This window comes from Enhydra lutris, unplaced genomic scaffold (assembly GCF_002288905.1).
Source record: "Enhydra lutris kenyoni isolate GAN:26980312 unplaced genomic scaffold, ASM228890v2 scaffoldscaffold41, whole genome shotgun sequence".
Lineage (NCBI taxonomy): Eukaryota > Metazoa > Chordata > Mammalia > Carnivora > Mustelidae > Enhydra > Enhydra lutris.
The window spans coordinates 917,577-942,117 of record NW_019154125.1 but is presented as its reverse complement, the minus strand read 5'-3'; the positions used below and the strand labels follow the sequence as shown (position 1 = coordinate 942,117).

Genomic DNA, 24,541 nt, shown 5'->3' with positions numbered 1-24,541 from the left:
AGGCGGAAGCGCCGGACGTTGTTTCTCTTCTTACTTCTCCACTGCCGTAGCCGTTGCCCCGAACGTAACGGCCACCACCCTACCCAGCACTCACACTCACTCACTCTCGCTCTCTCTCTCCCTCAGATACACAGACATACACGCCCTCACTGAGAGTGCGCAGGCGCAGCTACCGCTCTGCCCTCTGGGAATTAGAGTCTTGCAGCCTCTGTCCGGGTCGTTGAGTGCTAGGATCTTGGATCCAGAAAGAACTACAAATACCGTGAGGCCAAGCGGTTCAGCTCCCGCGGAGAGGAGGAAGAGGAAGGCAGTAGGAAGGGGGGCAGAAAGGAAGAGTGTCATTCATGTTGGCTGCCGGGAGTTGTAGTTTTAACTGGATCGCCTTTGTCGACTTTCCACTTCTGGGACGCAAGCAAAAGAGAATGAGAGACCACATTTCCTAGGATGCCCTGCGGTGCGTTCAGACTCACTTCCCCCTTCCGCGGAGAGGTGGATACAGGGAAGCTTGGTAAAAACAGAATTAAAGGGAATGGGTGTCGGAAGCCGAGGGTCTGAAGTTCTCGACTCATAGAAGGGGAGGGGAATGAAAGGCTCTCAGTAAAGAAGGTACAGTACATAAATGTCCAGCGATATGGCGGGCTGGTAAATTGAATGAAATGATCTAATCTAGACTGGAGGTCGTAAAAGAAAAAGGGGGAAGACAATAAATTCTCAGAGTATGTCTTAAGGTCTTTTTTTTCTGCCACACTTCTATGTTCTCATTCCTGCTGCTATTCCAAACCACTGAGGTGCCTAAGTCCCCCTTTCTGCCCTTTTTCCCCTCTCTACTGAGGGTCACTGAGGCGCCATTTGTTTCCTAGTTCCGTGTACATCTTTAAAGTTTACAGTACAAATAACAATACCTTGGATGCGTATAGAGTCGTATATACATACAGAGCCTTTTAACTAGATATAATTTGCTACTTACGGCCCTCTCCTCAGAGAGTTATAACAGCTATCATTTACTAAGTTCTAGTATATTCTTGTCGCAGCCTTTACATACACGATATAATTTGATCTTCGTAATAACCTTGTTAGAATCTACGTCCGGAAAGAAAATGAATTCCTCAGGTTCACACAGCCAGTAAGTGACTGTTAGGCATTCAGATCTACATCTGTACCCATTTTGCAGACAGGGATATAGGCAGGAAAGGTTAGGCCAGTTTTATATAAAATAACTAATTTCCCATTACTATTGCTTTATAGTTTACATAATGTGTTCACATATATCATCTCATCCTCCCACTAGTCCTGTAATATGTTACCAGGTATTGTTGACTCCATTTACAGTTGTGGAAACAGAGTAGGAGTTAAGTGACTGACTTGTCCAAGGTCAAATCACTAGTGTATCTCTGATGCAGAGTGCTTTTTACACTAATTTCTACAAAAGAAAAGAGCTGTTAAACCCAGACCTTTTGTTAAGCCTCTGAGTCTCTTAGTGACTCAAGGAGTGGTAAAGATGTTTACCCTTAAGAAGGCAGCACAGCTTTATTTAATTGTGTGCTTTGAGACTGCCTCTTCATGCAAAACACATTGATACGTTAATTGAAAGCTAGTATTGTTTTAATTATTATTGTACAGTCAGCCCCTTTCACTTATTCTGGAAATTCTTGCTTTCTGAAACCTTAGATAAGTGAACTGTCTCAGAATTTCTGAAACATTTGGCACAAAACAGATACATCAGTGCAGTCCATGAGGTCATTTGAGTCTTCTGCCCCTGCCAAGAGAATTGTTTACCTTATAGGTTTTTTGAGTAAGTAGAATTTGATGCTTTGAAATGAACCATCTGTAAGACACTCCTAAAGAGTATTAGTGCTGACTTTCACCCTAATTATTGTCTACAGTTTTCTTCCAAAGAAACATGTTTGAAAGAGAAATTCTTCAAGTGTTTTTTTCTCACCCAATTCTTCCTGGTCCATGCAAAAAATGATGTTACCTTCATACAAGATAGGTAATGTTACGTAAAAGGGATAATTTTCAATAAAGTTTTTCTTAATTCATGCAGGAAAAGTTGTTTATTTCCATTCTGACAACAGTTTGGTGATCTTGGGACTGATTTTTTATTGTTTATAAGTTGAGAAATTAAATGTGCCCATTAAGTGGAAATCATTGTTTACTGTTACTGAGAAGTTACACCTGCAGTGAAATTTTATTCTCCTCATACAGAATCCAAAGAATTGAATTGTGAAAGCTTCAGAGCAAATGAAAGATAAAGGTAGTGTGCACACTGGCATGCACTTTTATGTCTTGACATCACCAAGGCAGATTTTCCATACTGATAATACATTTAAACAGTGAAATAGATTTTTTCAAATTGCATCTGAATGTGTCATTCTGAATCATACTTGACAAAATCATACTTGGCAAAACCCTACTGAAGAAATGGGTGGCCTTGCTCTGGCTTGTCAAGCACTATCCATTTGACTAATCCATTGTCCCCATATGAAACCTTGATTAGTTAGAAACATTCTTCCCAAACTAAATCTGACATTTAAGCTCATTTGTTACTGTAGTTCTACTAGTTTTAAGAATGATTCTTTTGAGAGGAAAAAACAAAATACCCTGGCATAAAGCACAGTAGGGGGAAGGGGGGAGTTAAGTTTTCAATCAATTCTGGAGTTAAATTAGGTCATTTAACCTACAAATCACTTATTTAACAAGTCTGTAGATGCAAAGTTCAGAAAGAAGAAAGCTCTCAAAGGGGCAATGATGGTTTTTTTAAAAATAGTTTATTTGTCAGAAAGAGCACAAGTAGCGGGAGCAGCAGGCAAAGGTAGAAGCAGGCTCCCCGCCGAGCAAGGAGCACGACGTGGGACTTGATCCCTGGACCCCGGGATCATGACCCAAAGTGAAGGCAGACACTTAACCAATCGAGCCACCCAGGCATCCCAAGGGGCAATGGTACTAACCACACCAAGTTCAATATGTGAATTAATCTTTTATAGGCATTTAGAAGGCATGGGTACCTGTAAAGTAAGAAAATTTTGTTAGGACAAAATATGACATGCTGTTTCTTACAAAGCCATAGAAGTGCAGAAAACTAACCTGCTTATGTGAGATACACATGCTTCCTTCCTCTTCTTCCCAAATTCCATGACCTTAATTGTCTAATAACTTTCACAAGAACTTTATGAGATTCTTAATAGTTCTTGTTCTTGTCTCAGTATTCCAGATGGGGAAATGAGCGGAGTCCCTGTTAGCTGCTCTGATACATACCTCTTCTACCACTTTTATTCCAGCATCACTTCTACCTGAATTGCCAAAATGTAGTTAAAACCGAAACCCTTTCCCTACCCGCCCTATAAATTTCTAGTAGGACGCTTCTAAAATTCCTGTATTGCTGTTAGCATACCTAGTAAAGGCAAAAGCAAGAGGCATCCACTTAAGAGAACAACCATCGTTTTTTCTCTTTTATATTGGAAAAGGAAAGGAATCATAACTTTGGGGATTGTTAAAAGTCAGCCACATACTTTTTTTTTTTTTTTTTTTAGATTATTTTATTTATTACAGAGAGCACAAGAGGAAGGAGGGGGACAGGGAGAGGAAGAAACAGTCTGCCCACTGAGCAGGGATCCTTGATGCTGGGCTCAATCCCAGGACCCCTGAAGCATACCCTGAGCCAAAGGCAGATGCTTAACCAGCTGAACCACCCAGGTGCCCTAGCCACATGCTTTCTTATATGAAATATACATTTGTACTAAGAGTTGACTATATTCTTCCAGATTTATCTCCCAGTCAGACTTTGAGTCACAAGCTTTTGTTGAATCTCAGGGTGGACATGGACTTAATTACTGGAATAGGTATTATAGGAGCTCAAAGGGACACAGAGGTCATCCCTGACCCAAAGGAACTCAGAGTCTAACAGAAGAAATAGGCACAACCAAATTGTTCATTAATACAGGTAGAATAAAACATATAATTGATCAAAACAATAACAAGAAAATAAATTTCACAGATGCTATGAAAATTTTATTGAGGGCTTATTGTAGGGTGGGTGTTTTTAAGAATATTATCTTAATCTTTAAAACAATCCTGTGAGGGGTTTCTGGGTGGCTTAGTCAGTTAAGCATCTGCCTTCAGCTCAGGTCATAATCCCAGGGTTCTGGGATCTAGCCCTGCATCAGTGGAACCCCGTGTGGGGCTCCCTGCTCAGTGGGGAGCCTGCTTCTCCTCCCTCTGCCACTCCCCCTGCTTGTGCTCGCTCATGCTCACTCTCCCTCTCTTTCTCTCTCTCTCTTTCAAATGAATAAACAAAATCTTTAAGGAAAAAAAAAATCCTGTGACATAGGTAGTATTGTTTTTATTATACAGATGAGAAGATTTAACTCCGGAAGGTTAACATTATTATTATCATCATTATTACCACCCAGCTAGCAAGTAGCAGAGCTGGGCTTCCAGTGAAGGTTTTCTTCCATGTTTACTCACTCTTTCCACTGCATCACAGCTGCTTTGTGATTTGAGAGAGAATTAGTCAAGAAGTGAGTGCAAACTGGTGGCCAGTGGCCAAACTTGGCTTACATGTGTTTTTTGTTTGGCCAGTAGCAGTTTAACTTTTTTTTTTTTTTTAATGTGAACATCTTTGCACAGTGGCCAGCACTTTACTCTAACATCATATACCAGGTCCCCTTGAGACATATTACTTGCCTGGCTCTAGAAAGCATTTGCGTTTTCTGTATCAGACAGCAACTGGGGACAGAGAGGAGCAAGTCTCAAAAGGCTCATGAAAAAGGTATTTTAAAGGGCAGGAGGACTTTGTGAACAAGAGTTGCAGAGAGGGGTGCCTGGGAGGCTCAGTCAGTTAAGGTAGGCTGCTGAGCCTACATTCATATGGTAAAGGTCAAATTCTACCCGGTCACATCTCTACATTGCCAAACAGTACTACTTGCAGTGATGGAAAAGTCCTATGTCTGTCCTGTCCAATATGGCAACCACTAGCCACATGTGGCTATTAGGTACTTGAAATGTGGCTAGTGCAACTTAGGAACTGATTGTTAACTTCATTTAATTTTTTAAAAGCTTTTATTTATTTATTTGACAGAGATCACAAGTAGACAGAGAGGCAGGCAGAGAGAGAGGGGGAAACCAGACTCCCTGCTGAGCAGAGAGCCTGATTCGGGCTTGATCCCAGGACTCTGAGATCATGACCTCAGCCGAAGGCAGAGGCTTAACCCACTGAGACACCCAGGCACCCCTAACTTTATTTAATTTTAATTAAATTTAAGTAGCCACATGTGGCTGTGGCTCTCTGTTGGCAGGACAAATACAAGTCCTTACAGCTATTAATTCTACATTAAAAATAGTGATTCCCCAAATTCCAGTGAGTTCCTTACTCTGGTGGGGGTCAAGGGATGGAGACTGACTGTAAAAGGGAACAAGGGAACTTTTTAGGATGATGGAAATATTCTTCATCTTGATTATGGTGATGACATGGATGTATACATTTGCCAAAACTCATCCAACTGAACTCTTAAAAAGCGTGCATTTGTGTGTGTGAATTATACCTCAGTAAAGTCAGTTTTAAAAAAGGAAAAAGGGGGCACCTGGATGGCGCAGTCAGTTAAGCATTTAACTTTTGGTTCTGGCTTAGGTCATGATCTCAGGGTCCTGGGATCCAGACCCACATCGGGCTCTGTGCTCAGCTCAGAGTCTGCCTGAGATTCTCTCTCCCTCCCTCTGCCCCTTCTGCTTGTGTTCTCTCTCTCTCTCTCTCTCTCTCTCTCTCAAATAAATACTTTTTAAAATGGGGGGAGTAAAAGAAAAAAAAGAGTTGAGTTCCTGAGTTCCAGAGATAGATGTTCCACCTCTAGTCTATTTAAAGCATGCCTTCTGCAATCCCATTTTTTCCCCTAAGAACCAGCGAAGTCTTTACTGCACATTACAGGACCCTGGGTGATCTGGCCCTGGCTACTTCAGACATTATTTCCTTGGCTCATGCTTCTGTCACACTGACCTTGTTGGTCCTCAAACACTCCAAGCACATTCCTGTCTCAAGGCCTTTGCACTTGCTTTTCTTCGGATTGGAAAACTTTCCCCAGGTAATCATTTAGGTGCCTGCTCAAATGTTATCCCCAGCAAGATGCCACTCCTGCCATCCTCTTGAAAATAACACCTCTGTCCTTTTAACCCTCCATGTCCTTATCCTGCTCACTTTCTTTACAGCACTAATCAGTATCTGAAAATATATAATTACTTGTCTATTGTCCTCCTTGCCCATTAGACTGTAAGGCTGTTCATAAGGGCAGGCAGTTCGTTGATTGTTAGATTCCCTGTGCCAGGCACACAGTAGCCTCAACAAATATTGCTGAGTGAATGAATGGCTATCATCCATGGCAGTGTTTCTGAGACTGAGATCCAAGCATACACCTTCATAGAAAATCCACAAATTCTCTAAAAAATGTTTTAAAATCCTGTGTTGGCATTCTGGTACTAGTCTAAAACAATATTTATGAATTCTCAAATGAGCACCTTACAATATGAGTTTTGAATGCCTGAGTTCATGTAGAGTTTAGGATTTTGTACCAGGTGAAAACCAAAGGACATCATGACAAAATGATTAAAGATTTCATGGTTATTTTGATAGAGTTGGGTCATCACATGTCACCAGGAGCCTAGACAAGCCAAACTCAAAAGAGCGAACACTCCAACTGCCAGTGCTACATTCCAGTTAGAAACAAATTGCACAAAGCACACATGCATGTGGACACAAACATACACACTCATTCAGAATAACTTAGTAGCTGTAAGTAAATACACAGGAATACACAGGAATTGTTTTGTGGTTTCCAGCACTAATCAGATTAGAGACTATTAAATTAAGATGTCATGCTTAACAAGGGGTGAGGCGCCTGGCTGGTTTAGTTGGTAGAACATGTTAACTTTTTTTTTTTTTTTTAAGATTTTATTTATTTATTTGACAGAGAGAGAGATCACAAGTAGGCAGAGAGGCAGTCAGAGAGAGAGGAGGAAGCAGGCTCCCTGCTGAGCAGAGAGCCGGATGCGGGGCTTGATCCTAGGACCCTGGGATCATGACCTGAGCTGAAGGCAGAAGCTTTAACCCACTGAGCCACCCAGGTGCCCCAGAACATGTAACTCTTGATCTTAGGGTCCTGAGTTCAAGCCCCACGTTGGGCATAGAACTTACTTAAAAAAAAAAAAAGTCAGTAAGTCAGTCAGAGAAAGACAATTATCATATGATCTCCCTCATATAAGGAAGTTGAGAGGCAACGTGGGGGGCTTAGGGGTTAGGAAAAGAATAAATGAAACAAGATGGGATCCGGAGGGAGACAAACCCTAAGAGACTCTTAATCTCACAAAACAAACTGAGTGTTGCCGGTGGGGGAGACGGGTAGGGAGAGGGTGGTGGGCTTATGGATGCTGGGGAAGGTATGTGCTATGAAGTGTGTTTTAAACCTGGCGATTCACAGACCTGTACCCCTGGGACTAGTAATACATTATATGTTAATAAAAAATAAAAAATTTAAAAAGAAGTCAGATACTCACAAATGCTAACCCTATCTTAAAATAAGTGACTACTTCACAGTTACCAGGTGATAATTAAAATTGGCATTCCAGGATTTTGTAGCACTAAAGTTTTTATTGAAATATGTGATCTGATCTCAAACTAGCTGCAGAAAACCTGGGAGTTATTAATACAGTGTATTATGTGCACTGTATTAATGTGCAAACTGTATCTGTGCAAACAGGTATCATTGCATTGACATTATTAAAGTAAACATAGACACATTTAATATAGATCAGAAGTTGCATTTTAATGCTCATAAGCCCAACAGTTCACAATTCGAATTAACACTAATTTTAAATGGTTGGATGAAATAACCACTGTCCTTGGGGCAGGAGAGTGCTTATCACTGCAGTTATATTACTATTCCTTCTCTCATCTTTTTCTTTCCCTTTATTTAAAACCCAACGGTACTTTTGGTATAAAAGAAAATAGGTTCAAGAGTTTACTGAAAGAAAAACTTTATCTTCATTCCCATTACAATCTCGAGTTTTTGTAGAATGTCCTGATCTCTCCATCTGAACCTTCTAGCGCTGTACCCTAAATACAGTCTAATTCGATTCCCTTCATGGGTATGACATAAAGAGTCAGAAAAAGCGTTACTTGACACATTTTTTTATACATAGAGTCTCATAAGACATTTTAATAGGTGCGAGAAGAACAAAAGTACAAGGCAGCATACTTTCTTAGCCCTTTGGGTCATTTACATAAATCCTTTCATAATATTCCAAGATAAAAATGCATTATAATTATGTACAAGAATATAAATGCAGTCTGCAACATTTCTATTTCGGTGGGCAGGAAAGTATTGGAAATTATGTATGTACTAAATTAAAGCATCAGCACTAGGTGTCAGTAGACCACAACATTGGAGAGGGCCTCAATTTGGGCATTGGTCAAATAGCAATAAATGGACATATGTCTTTCACAGTAACACCTCTTGCTGAGCATTTTCTCCTTCAAATACTAATTTTCAGCCTGACCTTACTAAGTGTGCTCCACAAATTCTATGGATATTAATAGGTATCATGTTGAAGGGAGGGGTATAGTCAAGTAAATTTGAAATAATAAGTAAACGAAGTTAGTTTTCTTCTTTTTCCACTAAGGACTTCTCATAGCCTTTCTATGCTGATATGACACTCTGACTCCAGAAGACAAGTAGGGATGCTTCTAGAACATCTGGGGAGAGAAGGGCTTAGTGGCAAGAGTTGGCTTGCAGCATAACAGACTAGGATGTATTACATCTTTCATTTTGCACATTACGTTATTTACCCTGTATATTTTGGGGTGATCTGGGAGTGCTGATGGAGATAACAGGGATGTTAATACACTAAGCCACCCTTGGCATTATTATTGACGTGTAGCACTTCCACACCCCCATAGCCACAAAAACATTTTCAGTCTGTGTCAGAGGCATATATTTTAGGAAAAAACAACACAGAGAAATAGTGCCTCTCATCATGGTCTCTGCTTTCATCAGTGTGCTTAAAAATGCTTGTCCATATTTTCTGGTAGTTCATGGAGGCTTTTTTCCATTTAATGTTTTCATCTAGCTGACATGTATTTTTACACAGGATGTAAGAGAGAGATTCAGCTTATTTATATCTTTATTTTATATCGCAAAATACCAGTTGCCCCCAAACCTTGCACAAATTTGTTTTTTGTTTTATTTTTAGGTCCATAACACTTCAGATCAACTTACCAATAAGTTCACAATGTAAAACAGACCATTATGGCTGAAATGTAAACTAATGAGAGTTACTTCAATTTGCCTGCAGCCCTTACCCCCATTCCCACCTCCTCACAAGGTGTATTTTGAACACCACTGGAAAAACTCATCCCCTCATAAATGGCTTGAAATGCCCTCCTGTAATATGCTACATTAAAATGTTTATTTATCCCAATTATTTTTCTGTTTTTCTGCCAGTCCCATACTTTAATTAATTTATGGAGCCTCAGACCTTTTTAATGTGACAGAAGAAGAAATTGAAACATTTAATAAATAAAATAACATAAGATTTTGGGGGACCCATAAAATTAGCATATTTCTTTAAAATGTCTGTTATTGGTAAGAGTTGACCAAATCCCTTCAATATTTAGAAGATTAACTTGGTAAAACCATATACTGATATGTTACAAGTTTACAATGTTGATACTCTTTGACATACAAATCACTTATAAGATTTAACCCTAAAGAAATAGCAAGAAATGTATGGGAAAATTTTGCTGTTGTTTATATTATTGATAGTATTGAAAATGTTCCAAATTTTAACAATGCAGGACTGGTTAAATGAATCCTGCACAGCCATGAGCCGGGATACTCTAGCCATTACAGTGATGTCATAAAAAAGAAAAATACCTTATTGAGTGCTTGTGATGAATCTGGCACTGTACCAGTCACCTTGATTGTATTGTCTTAAGCCTAACAATATCCCTAGATGATAGGTATCATTATTCCCATTCATAGAAGAGAAAACATAGAACTTGAAACAGCTAGTGAAATAGTGTTGCTGGAATTCAACCAATGTCTGCTCTTTACCCTTGTTCTTTTTTTTTTTTTTTAAGATTTTTATTTATTTATTTGACAGAGAGAGATCACAAGTAGGCAGAGAGGCAGGCAGAGAGAGAGGAAGGGAAGCAGGTTCCCTGCTGAGCAGAGAGCCAGATGTGGGGCTCGATCCCAGGGTCCTGGGATCATGACCTGAGCCAAAGGCAGAGACTTTAACCCACTGAGCCACCCAGGCGCCCCAGCTCTTTATCCTTGTTCTTAATCACTGTCCTAATGATATGGGAAAATATTCACTATTTACTGATAAGCTATTGTTTTACAAACAATTTTTTTAAAAGTAGGTTCCACATCTAATGTAGGGTTTGAACTCCTGACCCTGAGATCAAGCAAGAGTCTCATGCTCTCTACCAACTGAGCTAGCCAGGTACCCCAAATGAAAATAGTCCCATTTTTAAAGCAATCTCTACACAACATGGGGCTCAAACTTACAAGCCCAAGATCAAGAGCCTCCCACTTTCCCAACTGAGCCAACCAGGTGCCCCTGATGATGAGCTATTGTTTTTTTGTTTGTTTTTCTTTAAAGATTTTATTTAATCATTTGAGAGAGAGAGCGTGAGAGAGAGCATGAGAGGAGAGAGGTCAGTGGGAGAAGCAGACTCCCTGCTGAGCAGGGAGCCCGATGTGGGACTCGATCCCGGGACTCCAGAATCATGACCCGAGCTGAAGGCAGTTGCCCAACCAACTGAGCCACCCAGGCGCCCCGAGCTATTGTTTTAATGTAGTTTAACTGACATTAAAATAAACAACAAGCAAAAAACGTCCTCCTATGTGAAATCCCTCTCCTAAGTTAGTTATGCTTAGTCATTTTTTTTTGCCCAAAATGAATTTACCTTTACACATGTTTTTTAAGTTGATTTTTGAAGTTTTAAGTGCCTGCTTTAAGAATTCAAACAGTACTGAATATTATAAAGTAGCTGTACCTTTAATCACAAATTATATATATGATTGGATATACTCACAGGCTCTTTTTTATGTTCCCTCAGTTCTGTCTCTTCTTGCTCTGGTGTCAGCTTTAGGCAAAGTGAGGAGAAGGATCTGTGAAGGTCTAGATGGCTAACTTTGAACACAGGAGAGTCCCTTACATGTGTAGCATGGTGGTTAGAAGTGCTGGTTCTGGAGCTCAGTTGGTTAGACTGAGTACCAGCTTTTGAATTTGAGCAGCTTGCTTGTCTTCTTTATACATCAGTGTCTTCATTAAATGAAGGTGGTCATTGAACCTACCTCGTAAGATCGTGGTGAGGATTAAACCAATTGGTGCACGTAAAGTGCTTAGGACAGTGCCTGGGACACAATAAATGTTCAACCATTAGCTACAATGGTTGTCGATGATGATGATGGTATGATGCATGCGTGCAGAGATGAGGAAGAGAAGAGAAATAACTCATGAGTGCTTACTATGTACCATATGCCTGCATGATCTCTCTATTTGATCCTTCTGAATTACATACTTTTATTCCCTTTTAATAAAGATGAGGAACCTAAAATTCAGGGTGGTTCTATATGGAAGGAATAGAATATATTATTAGACCCATTTCTAAGACTAAGGACATACAAATACCAAAAGCTGCCTGACTAGAAGGTAGAAAAATGTGGAGGAATGAGATGAGAAACAGGCCTGCAGAGTCATACCACCCTTTGGGGCCAAGGGGCAGTGTTCCAACATTCAGGACTGAGTGGGTATCTAACCCAATCTGTGGGTATCAGAAAACTGCTTTGAAAATCCAACTGCTTTTACACTGGTTGTATTTGCTGTAAATATTTTTTGTTTTCTTCTCCCTTTTTAGGTACCAAGATTATTTCTGAATAGCCAGTCTGTCTCAGTTTGTATTTTGAGGGAATAAAAAGGAAAAAGGAATCTTTGGGCACCTTCTGGAGCTTTCAGGTAGAACATGTCAGACACCAGGTGTCCTAGGCTTCAAATGCCAGAAGCCTAAGAGGGAAAAGAATGCAGGGAAAAAAATCCTCGAGGTGTCTGGGTGGCTCAGTTCATTAAGCATCTGCCTCTAGTTGGGCTCCCTGCTCAGCATGGGGCCTGCTTCTCCTTGTCCTCCCTGCTTATGTTTGTTCTATCTCTGTCGCTGTCTCTATCTCTCAAGTAAGTAACTAAAATCTAAGAAAGAAAGAAAGAAGGAAGGAAGGAAGGAAAGAAAGAAAGGAAAAGAAAGGAAGGAAGGAAAGAAAGGAAAGAAAAGGAAGAAAGAAAGAAAGAAAAAGGGAAAGAAAGAAAAAAATCCTCTTCCCCAGAGGCTTCTGGAGTGTTCTCTGCTCTAACCTTAGAAGCTTTTGAATAATGTTGCCTAGAGAACGGCCTTTTACTTACTCATCTGTCCAGCATGACTCATCCCTAAGAGTGCGGAGTAAGTGAAATTTTACAGTATTTATGTTTCTGTGACTTTTATAAACATGATGATGTGGAAAGAGCATGGACTTTGGAATTGGACAGGCCTAAACTTTGTCACCTGGTACTTGTGTCCTTGTGGGCTACTTAATATCTTCTCTGGGCTTGGGGTGTCTGGGTGGCTAGGTCAGTTAAGCATCTGCCTTTGGTTGGGTCATGATCCCAGGGTCCTGGGATCGAGCCCCACATCAGGCTTCTTGCTCAGCAGGGAGCCTACTTCTCCCTCTCCCTCTGCTCCTCCCCTTGCTTGTACTTGCTCTCTCTCAAATAAATAAATAAATAAATACTTAAAAAAAAAAACTTCTCTGCGAATCGTCATGTATAAAATAGGAATAATGAAAATCCATTTCAAAGAATTGGTGTGGACATGAAATGAGGCAGCAAAAATGAAAGTCTAACCTCTGGCACAAAGTATAAAGAATTACCCTGGGCACTCATGCCTTGCCTTTCTCTGTCAGACTGTGCGTTCAGAGTGAACATTTGGCCACATCTTGTATTTTTATACTTTACTACTATATCCCTATGCAGTGCTTTGTTTACAGTGAGCATCCTATAAATAGGGACTTGGCAACACTGGCATGCATGCACGGGAGTGGACTAATGGGTAAACAATTTTAGGTGTGTCCTAATGTTGATTAATCCATTTATCCTGTCAGAAAGAAAAACTGCCAAATGTCAATCAATGAGATGTGCAGTCAGGGCTGAAGAGTTGGGCAGGTTGTTCCTTGCACAGGGCCAGTGGCTCTGGGGGACAGTGGGCACCAAGCCCACGGCCCCTTCTACTTGCAGAGCCCCCTGAGAGCTCCTTGTTTCCGTTAACTCAAAGGCAGTCTTCTGTGGGTGAACCACAGCCTCATCTCTTCTGACACCTGGGGTTCCTCTTACAGACAACTTGTTTTGCTTGATTTAAATTGTTTTCTTTTTCTCTCTTAATTATTAAATGCTTAAAAGGTAAAAAAGATACTGTGATATTTATTTACCCATCCTTTGAGATGAGTAATTGTTATCACTTCTTTGAAACTATAACATAATTTCATACTTTTAGAAAAGTTGAAAAAAATATTAGAGTTTCCACACACCTTTCACAGTTTCCCAAGTGTTAATATTTTATCCACTTGCTTATCCTTAGCTCTCTAAATTACATATGCAGATTATGTTTTTGGACCATTTAGGAGAAATTTCCCTTCTTCCCACTTCATTCCTTTGTTCTTTCATTCCTTCCTTCCTTCATCTCAAATAAAACATATTACATAAAACTAATACTTCCTTGCTTCACCCACTCCCTTCTCTCCCTCCCTGCCTTTCCTTGCCTTTGTTAGGAAACCTGCTGTGTTACATGTTTTTGTCCCTCTACTACGTATGATTAGATCTACAGATACTGAACGTTCATTATTCGTTGAGACTTGCTTTGTGACTCAGTATATGATCACTTTTATGACTTTTCCTTATAACCTGAGAAAGAATATGTACTCTTTAAATGAGCCAAAGGGCACCTGGGTGGCTCAGTGGGTTAAAGCCTCTGCCTTTGGCTCAGGTCATGATCACAGGGTCCAGGGATCGAGCCCCACACAGGCTCTCTGCTCAGCGGGGAGCCTGCTTCCTCCTTTCTCTGCCTCCTTGTGATCTCTGTCTGTCAAATAAATAAAAATCTTAAAAAATTAAAAAAATTTTAAAAAAGTAAATGAGCCAATAGCGGGGTGCCTGCGTGGCTCAGTCAGTTAAGGGGCTGCCGAGCTCAGATCAGGATCTTAGGGTTCTGGGATCTCAGGGTTCTGGAGTTGAGCCCAGCAGTAGGTCCTTTGCTCAGTGGGGGGCCTCCTTCTCCCTCTGCCTCTCCCCCTGGCTTGTGCTCTCTTTCTCACTCACTCTCTCTCTCAAATAAATAAGTAAAATCTTAAAAAAAAAATAAATGAGCCAGTAGTTATAAACCACTTGCAACAGTGCCTCACACATCATAAGCCCTGTGTGGTATTAAATTTTTAAGACAGTGTACAGTTATATATAAATCCACTGGCTAAAATTTGTTAAGCGTCTTGTTCAAATTTTGTATACCCGATCCCTCAACTCTCAGAGAAGTTTGCTAAAATCTCCCTGTGATCGTGGATCTATATATTTTTGCATGTATTCTGCCAGCCTTTGCTTGCTGGCTTAGAAGTGAGAGATTCTGGTCAGTTGTCAGCGTCCCTCCTGTTAGTGTTTCATTGCACAGCGGAGAACTAGGATGGAAGTCAGGGCACTGACTGAAGGGAAAAGGCATCATGGGGAAATGGAAGTTTATGAATCCAAACACGCAGAGAATCACAGTGGTGGTGACATCTCTTTTTTGTAATCTTTTGCTCTGCAGCCTAATCATCATTTGCTACACCCTGATATTTCTCCTCCCAAATGCCCCGACCATGCGTTGCACCATCTCACCCCACTCCCTCCCCCACCATCCCTCAATCGTAATTCTTCTGAAGTTTAAGCCAATTTGGGGGATAATATTCTCCAAATGCCCTCTCCAATATTTCAAAACTAAATTTCAACATTTCGATGATATTTATGGGACTGGAAGCTGGGGAAGAAATGTTCCTTAACTGATTAATTGAAAATCGGATATTGTTGACTATATTACGATAAACAGAATATGCATGGAGAGTGGGAAAACAGACATGAAATAAATAAAACCAAGTAAGCTGTGAAAATTGCTAAAAGAGAAAAGAACTGTTTCTGTAAGGAAGAAAATAGTGGGCGGGAGCGTGTCCTGTGATGTTTTGTGGAAGGACGTTCCAAGAGGAGTCACCAGCTCTGAGAAGGTTGTGGCCAGAACTGAACATGGCAGCTGAAGGGCTGAAAAAAGCCAGCAGGGCTGGATCCTAGTGAGTAGCTGAGATCCCTCAGGAGAGGCACCGGCTAGTTCACGGAGGGCTGTATGAGCCATGTCAGAGCTTTTGATTTTATCCCGAGAACTGGAATGCATTGAAAGGTGTTAAGCAGAGAAGGAGGTGACCACATTTATGGTTTTAAATATAGCTCTAGCTAGAAGGTGGAGAATGACTGCAGAAGATCAAGAATGGAAGCAGGGATACCATTCATAGCAACTTTTGCAAATGGGGCTTTTGGTGAGCTCAGAATATGTCTCCCTCTTCTCAGAGAGTTTACCATAACCACAACAGCAAGTGAAACAGACTTTAACTTCATTTGTAAAGGATCCTTCCTACAGTTTGTGGTGACCATCATAGACTGTTTATAGGTCTGGAAGATAGAGTTATAACCACAACTCTACCTCCAATTTAAATTTTGCAGGTGTTTTGTGAGAACTTTTTATTTTGAAAAATTTAACTTTCATTTAAAATGTACAATTAAGGGGCGCCTGGGTGGCTCAGTGGGTTAAAGCCTCTGCCTTCGGCTCAGGTCATGATCTCAAGGTCCTGGGATCAAGCCCCACATCAGGCTCTCTGCTCAGCGGTGAGCTTGCTTCCCCCTCTCTCTCTGCCTGCCTCTCTGCCTACTTGTGATCTCTCTCTCTGTCAAATAAATAAATTAAATCTTTAAAAAAATGTACAATTAATTCCCATTACCTTGGAAATTACTTACTCAATGATTGTCAAGTTTGCTGACATTTACTTCATCTGTCACTTTTTTTTCCTCCTTTGTAAAATTATTTAAAAGCAAATCCCAAATATATAATTTTGTCCCTTCATATTAAGGATCCATCTCCAAAATATGAACATTTTCTTACATACTACAAAGCCATAGTCATAAAATTAACAATTTATTGCTAACATCTAATGCCAATTTCATAACCAAATTTCTTTAATGTCTCAAAAATGTCTTTTCATAGTTGGTTTGTTCAAATCAGAATCTAAATAAGACCTGCGCAACGCACTTGGTTGTTAGATCTTTTAAGTCTCTTAATCCACGTTACTGCTTTTTCTTTTTTTTCTCCTTTTTTCTTCTTTTTTTCCTTTTTAAAATTTATGTTATTGACTTGTAGAAACTGGATTAATCCTGTAAAATGTCTAACTATTTTATAATAAAAACTGTTTTTTAAAAAACAAGATAAAATATGGGGTTTGAGCCTTTAAACTTCCAGTAAGTCAGACCATCTCTCTGGAATGTTCTTTGAAGTGTCTGGCATACAACACAGTTGGTGAACCATAAACACTCACCACACTTGGCACGCACATGCAAGCTGTTAAATAAGAGTGCTTGTGCTTAATGTTTTAATTTTATCACTCAGTATTCTCAGGTTCTTGACCTGCTTACTCACTGTGATTTGTCTACTGTTATTAAATTAACAGAATCTGAAAATAGCAGTTTCTCAAATGTTTTCAAAAGCAATTAAGATAATGCTTCAGTTTGCTAACCTCAGCCCCTTTCACTTCAGAAATTAGAAAATTAAAAATAGTTGAACTGGCATTAATAAAAAGCCAGGTTTTTTTCCACTTCTAGGATGCACAGAAAAAGCAGTGGCCAAACAATGCATGTTTCCTTCACCTCACTGTTGGTCTCTCCGAGAAGGATGACTTTGATTTCTTCACTATAATTAGCCTCTGTAGCCAATGGCAGAGTCTTATTATCTGCAGTAAGTAGAACTAGATCACTAGTTCTTTTGGCTTTGCTGTTTCAACAGGTTATAGTGCATACATATAATTGACAATACTATGGTTATATAAAATGTTGGCATAGCGAAAACTGGATAAAGAGTAATGGGAACTCTGTACTATCTTTACAACTCCTCCAAATATAAAATTATTTCAAAGTAAGACTTTTTTTTTTTTTTAAGAGAGGGAGAGAGGGGTGGGGAGGGGTGGAGAGAGAATTGTAAGCCCAGTGGAGAGAGAATTGTAAACTTCATACCCAGTGTGGAGCCCAACGTGGGGCTTGATCCCATGACCCCAAAATCATGACCTGAACAGTGATCAAGAGTTGGATGCTTAACTGACTGAACCACCCAGGTGCTCCAAGATGTTTTAAAATATTAATTTCCTCTTCTAAATGATGATCTTAAGGAAGTACATGGTTATTCCATTAATGATATCATTGCTTTAATTATTTTTGAAGCCTCTTTTTTGGAACTAAAATCAAAGGTCATAAAACTGGAAGATTGTAAGAGATCTGAGGTATTATCTAGTCCAATCTCCCAGCCATTCCAGAGAATCCTGTTATGTACCATAAATTATTAACCATTCCCCTAGTGGCTAATATGTAGGTTGTGTCCCAAATTGTCCTCTTTACAAAGTTTATTGTACATATACCATTTTTGTACCCATATCTTTGGACACATTAGGGATATTTTAGTACTCTATATTTCAAAAAGTAGAATTACTGGGTCAAAGGAAACACACGTTTAAAACATCGATTAAGTCCTTCCAATTTGCCATCAAAAAAAGCCGTATGCTTCTACCAACAATGTGTGGGTATATACTGACATAGGTTGCTAGCAATCTTTTCTATTTTTCCTATTCTAATAGGGGGCCTGGTAAGTTTGGGGCAATGGGAGCAGCCTGCCCCTATGGGGAAGAATATTCTACCAATGGCATATTTTAGACTTAGCATGATGATATGTTTATTATTTTGAAAATTCTCTACAAACAGTGCGCCTCCTGACTGCTTGCCCTCCTTCCTGCTGACTGTTCACCCACCCATTCCTACTTGGTGTACTGCTGCTGATAGGTAAAGAAGCCATCTTGTTTAATTAGTAGTGAGGTTGAACACACGCTTATTTGCTCAGCAATGTGTATGCCTTCTGGTGTGTTTTATTTTTTATTTTCCTTTTCTTATTTTAAAAGAACCCTTTGTATATAATGAATAACAACCCTTTATTGCCCAGTCTGCAATTGTTCTGCTGTGTGTCACTCATCCTTTAACTTTACAGTCTCTTTTGCTATATGAAAGTTACGGTGGTGTTGGAGGAAGATACAAGTAAGATTTATTTATTTATTTGGGAGAGAGAGAGAGAGAGTGAGCGAGCAGGAGGAAGGGCAGAGGGAGAGGAAGAGAAAATCCTCAAGCAGACTCCCTGCTGAGTGTGGAGCCCGATGCGGGGCTTGATCCTAGGACCCTGAGATGGTGACCTGAGCTGAAATCAGGAGTCTGGCCACTTAACTGACTGAGCCACCCAGGTGCCCAAAGTGAGGGTTTTTGGTTTTTTTTTAAGATTTTATTTACTTATTTGACAGACAGATCACAAGTAGGCAGAGAGGCAGGCAGAGAGAGAGGGTGAAGCAGGCTCCCCACTGAGCAGAGAGCCCAATGTGGGGATCGATCCCAGGACTCAGGAATCATGACCTGAGCCGAAGGCAGAGGCTTTAACCCACTGAGCCACCCAGGCGCCCCATCCAGCCATCATTTTCTGATCAGTCCCACACTGTCCTATTTACTATATAGTTTCATAGTTCTTTCAGTGTCTTGTAAGCAACTCTTATTTTGTTACTGTTGTTTTTCAAAACCTTCTTGGCTGTTTTGAAACATCTAGTTTTCCAGACAAACTAGAGAATCAACTTTTAAATTTAAAAAATTCCACTGGGATTTTGATAAAAATTATATTTTATTTATAGATCAATACGGGGAGAATTGATTTTAAAAAATGTTGAGGCTTCTTATCCATACATGACTCTCCATTTACAAAGACTTTATATGTCATTTGGTAAAACATAATTTTTAATGGGTTTTGAATATTTTTTATTAATTTTATTTCTAGGTATTTTATTGTTGTGATTATTACAAATATGTCATTTTTCCATTTTATTTTTGAACTGGCTCTTCCTGATACATAGTAAAGCTATGATTTTTATATATTCCTTTTGTACTTAGTATCTTGTATTACTATACTTTGTTTACTTAACTCTTCCTTATTTCTTGGTATTAGGTTGTTCCCAAGTTCTGATGGTCATAATTAGCATTGCTATAAACATCTCTAATCAGGTAATTTTTTTCCCTTTAAATTTCTTCCCACACATGGGAAACATCTGTTTTACATGTTTTACATGGGTAAAACAGATTTAAAAGGTCTATGAAACTTTATGGCTCTTAGTACATATTTCTATGCGTAATCTCCTGAGGGGCTAGCCCCCCCTTTCCAATCCTGCCTGTAATAACATCAGCAAATCAAGTAACAACGATGAAGATAATGACAGTGACAATGATGAGACCAAGTGGTGAGAGCCTGTGCTTTCCATGACTTTTCTCATTTAATACTCACAATGAATCTATAATATGCTATTGCTGTAACATATGAACAGATAAGGAAACTTAGGTGCAGAGAGAGAGAGGGTAAAATCTGCACTCATAGCTGGTAGGAGCCAAAGTCAGATGTGTGGTGTTCCATGGTCAAAGCCTTCTTCCTATGTCTTCTCCAAGACCCATTCTTTTTATTTTTCATTTATATTTGAGACTTTAAAAGGTATGTGAGGGGCACCTGGGTGGCTCAGAGGGTTAAGCCTCTGCCTTCAGCTCAGGTCATGGTCTCAGGGTCCTGGGATTGAGCCCCGAATAGGGCTCCCTGCTCAGCAGGGTGCCTGCTCCCCACCCCACCACTGCTAGCCTCTCTGCCTACTTGTAATCTCTCTCTCTCTCTGTCAAATAAATAAATAAAATCTTCAAAAAAAAATAAATAAATAAAAGGTATGTAGGCCTGAAAGTTGTTTCACTTGGCATTTCTTAACCATTAAGTAGGTTGTTAGGTAACACATGTTAAAACTCTTTATCATCTCCTTTGACCACTTATCCAATAGACTGGTGATGTTAATTATATATTTGTAAGAACTCTCTCTATAAATTGGAATGAAAGTTTTAGAAGATTATATTTTTTCCCCACACCTTTACAAATATTCTTGGGTTTTATTGCCCATCAATTCTTCCTTCCTCTATTCTAATTTATGTCTTCTGTAAATTCTTCTTATCAGAAAATTCCATTACCAGCATGGAGAATATTAAGTAGATGGAACACTCTTATTTCATTCGTACAGTAGTAGTAGTAGTAGTAGTAGTAGTTAATAATAATAACTGAGTGCTTATCAAGTGCTAAGGATATAATACACATAATCTTAATCAATTCTATAATCCAATAAGATATTATCTTTGTTTTACAGATGAAAAAATAGGCTCAGATTCATCAACTCAGCCAAGGGCACACAGTTAATAAAAGGAAGTCCTGTCTGTTACAAAGCCAATGTTCCTAAGAATAATACTGCTGGCCTTCCATTATGTAGGGAATAAAATTGACTCTCTTTGAGAAAAAAAAAAATTCTTTATCATGCTAAGAAATCTTCCATACCAATTTATTTCTTTTTAAAATTTTGACTGAATGGGTTTCTTAATTGAGCTGTAATTGACATATAACATATTAGTTTCATGTTTACAACATAATGATTTAACATTTATATATATTGTGAAATGATCACCACAATAAGTCTAGTTAACATCCGTCACCACACCTAGTTACAAAAGCTCATACCAATTTCTTACAAGCTTTAGATCAGAGATTTTTAATTTAATTAAATATGTTCTTGACATTAACTTATGGTTTTTTTTTTTAAGATTTATTTATCAGAGAGAGAGAGAGAGAGAGAGAGAGAGAGCACAAGCAGGGGGAGTGGCAGGCAGAGGGAAAAGCATGTTTCCTGCTGAACAAGGAGCCTGATGGGGGGATGGATCCCATGATCCTGGGAATCATGACCTAAACCAAAGGCAGATGCTTAATCAACTGAGTCACCCAGGTGTCCCTGTTTTCTGTTTGTTTGTTTTTTTTAAGATTTTATTTATTTATTTGACAGAGATCACAAGTAGGCAGAGAGGCAGGCAGAGAGAGGAGGAAGGCTCCCTGACAAGGCAGAGAGCCCGATGCGGGACTTGATCCCAGGACCCTGAGATTATGATCTGAGCCAAAGGCAGAGGCTTAGCCCACTGAGCCACCCAGGCACCCATCCCTGTTCTTAATATTTACAAAGAACCTTACATTTCTCTTGCCTAGTCTAGCTTCTGCTTCTTGTGGTCTCTGGGCATTGCCACTCTGGTCTCCAGGGGGCACTGTTTCCCCTTTAATCAAGCATTTGACACCTAATTCCTCTAGGTACCAGTAAGACTGGGGAAAGTATTTAAACAAAGTTTACAAAGGATTCAGATGAACAGAAGGCAAATGAGGACAGAAAATAATATACAACCAGATAATCTGGTTCACTGAATGCAGAGTAGGCATTTCAGTATTTGACACAACCTACCTAGCTTCCTACTGCATGCACAGAGCAGAAACCTTTTTTTTCTATCCTGCACTATGTCCTCAAGCAAGCAAAATTCTTCAAAAACTGGCTCTGAGATTGGTCAGGCTAGTTCCAGCTTAGGGCTTCCTTCCAAATTCTAGTTTCTAGTTTCAGCATATGCCTCTCCCTACATACTAGACACTAAGCGTGTCAGCCCTCTTCTGGGAAGAAGGCATCGTCTTCCTGGTTTGTAGCTTTACCCTATTGTTTGGGAATAGTTATTTATGGGTCTCTCATACCCCTTCACGTCTTGGCCAATATGCCAAGAGTGCAAGGCCCTCACAGCTCATATTACATAACTATCACTGCATAACAGAAGACTCCAAAACACAGAGGCTTCAAACAACAAACACTTTTTTTTTTGACAGTTTCTGTTGACTAGGAATCTGGGTATAGCTTAGCTGGGAGCCCTTGGCCTCAGAGTCTCTGATAAGGCTACAGTCAAGGGATTGGCCAGGGTGCAGTCATCCCCAATCTTGAATAAGGGAGATTCTGCTTCCAAGGTCACTCAACACAGCTGTTGGCAGGCTTCAGGTTCTTACTCACTGTTGGCCAAAGACATCCTTTCCTTGCTGTGCAGTTCTCTCTGTGTGGCAGCTTACAACGTAACTGTCTGCCCTCAGAGTTAGTGAGAGAGAACATGAGAGGGTGCCCAAGATAGAAGCCACAGTCTTTTTATAACCTCAGCTCAGAAGCAACATCCTGTCATTTGTGCTGTATTAAATTAGGTGGAAATGAGTCAATAAATCTAGCCCATAGTCTGCTGGAGGTGATTACACAAAGGAGTGAAGACCAGGAGGCAAGAACCATTATGGGCCATGTTAGAGGCCTTCTACCACATCACTTTTTACCCAAGCCATTTCTCATGTTTATGTGTGCAGCAACCAATTTTTTTTTTTTTTTTTTAAGTAATCTATATGGTCAACATGGGGCTCAAACTCATAACTGCAAGATCAAGAATAGCATGCCCTACTGACTGAGCCTGCCAGGTGCCCCTACAGCAGCAATCTTTTTTTTTTTTTAAAGATTTTATTTATTTGACAGAGATCACAAGTAGGCAGAGAGGCAGGCAGAGAGAGAGAGGAAGGGAAGCAGGCTCCCCGCCCAGCAGAGACCCCAAGGCGGGGCTCAATCCCAGGACCCTGGGATCATGACCTGAGCCAAAGGCAGAGGCTTTAACCCACTGAGCCACCCAGGCACCCCTACAGCAGCACTCTTGAGAAATAAAGTAACATCTCCCTCTGGGACAAAGAAACTGACTTAGCTTTTTGCTTGCTGGAAAAGCAATGGGTTCCCCAAGCTCACCGTTCCCCCACTGAACCCAAAGTCACTGCATGTGTGGCCTCTATCTGGGCTCCTTGGTGTTAACGCTGGTGGAACTTGGGGGTAAGAGGAATTGATATGAACAATTCGTGTTTTTTATCCTGTGCTGTGGGTGAAACAGTTTTTTCTTTCTGACTCAGATGTCTCACATCTTCTTTCAACATCCGTGAAACAGAAAAGGCTAACTTACTGGCTTGTAAGTGGGATAAAATCAAATTGCAGACCTGACAGTTTGACTCAACAGCACAATTCAGAATTCTATACAGGCCTGGGAGACCAGCATTCATACAAGAGATCCATGTATGTATTATTCATTTTATTCAACACTTACATGCCAGGTAATTATTCTAAGAGTTTACGAATATAAACTCTTTTAATCTATGGGGTAGAGACTATTAAAAATTCCTGCTTTACAGATGAGGAAGAAGAGGCCCGAAGATGTTGAGTAACTTGCTCCAAATTATACTGCTCATAAATGTCAGAGGCTCATTATTCAAACAGAAACAACACAGACAGTCTGGTTACACATCCGTTGATCCAGTGTATCATGCTAACTGTTCTGAGTTGGGAAGGGGTGGAGCAGGGAGAAGATGGGGGGAAGGACCAAATAGTTAATTCCTCAAAGCATTTGTTGAAATCATCAATTTAGAGTTTCTTATTCCTAACATAGTAACATATTGTCTTGTTTCAAAGGATATTCAAAGGATAAACTCTACCAGTCATATTGATAAATGCTTTGATTTCATGTGTTATATTTGACTTCTTAGGAATTGATTTAGAACACTTGTTCTGTATGCAGAATATGAAGGTTAAAATGAACTGTCTGGGCAAAAATATGAACATGGAGTTTATAACAGCTTTATTCATAAGTGCCAAAACATGGAAGCAAACAAGATGTCCTTCAGTAGGTGAATGGATAAACTGTGGTAATCCATACAACAGAAAATTGTTTAATGCTAAAAAAAAATGAGCTATTAAGCCATGAAAAGATGGGGGAGAGGCCTTAATGTATATCACTAATTAAATGAAGCCATTCTGAAAATGTTACATACTGTTTGATTCCAACTATATGACAGTCTGGAAAAGGCAAATCTATGGAGATAGTAAAAAGATCAGTGGATGCCAGGGGTTGGGAGGAAGGGAGGGATAAATAGAGCTCAGAGGATGTCAGGGCAGTGAAAATCTTCTGCATGATACTATAATGGTGAAAACATGTTATTAGACATTTGTCCAAGCCCATGGAATATGTAACAATGAGAGTGAACTCTAGTGTAAATTACAGACTTTGAATGACAACGATGTGTCAATGTAGGTTCATCCATAACCATGGAAGTACCACTCTGGTTGGGGAGGGGGTGCATGTGTGGGGGCAGGGGTTATCCGAGATCTCTCTACTTTCTGCTCAGTGTTGCTAAGAACCTAAAACTGTTCTAAAAAATAAAGTCTATTTT

The 24,541-nt window shown here is 39.8% G+C and overlaps 1 long non-coding RNA gene across 1 annotated transcript; it reads left to right on the top strand.

The window, feature by feature from the left end:
• Positions 1-519: 519 nt before the first annotated feature.
• LOC111155359 lies at positions 520-23,869 on the top strand. The gene is made up of 4 exons (XR_002641139.1): positions 520-606; positions 11,912-12,009; positions 19,379-19,434; positions 23,858-23,869. It is a non-coding gene; the product is annotated as an uncharacterized LOC111155359 (long non-coding RNA).
• The last annotated feature ends 672 nt before the right edge of the window (positions 23,870-24,541 follow it).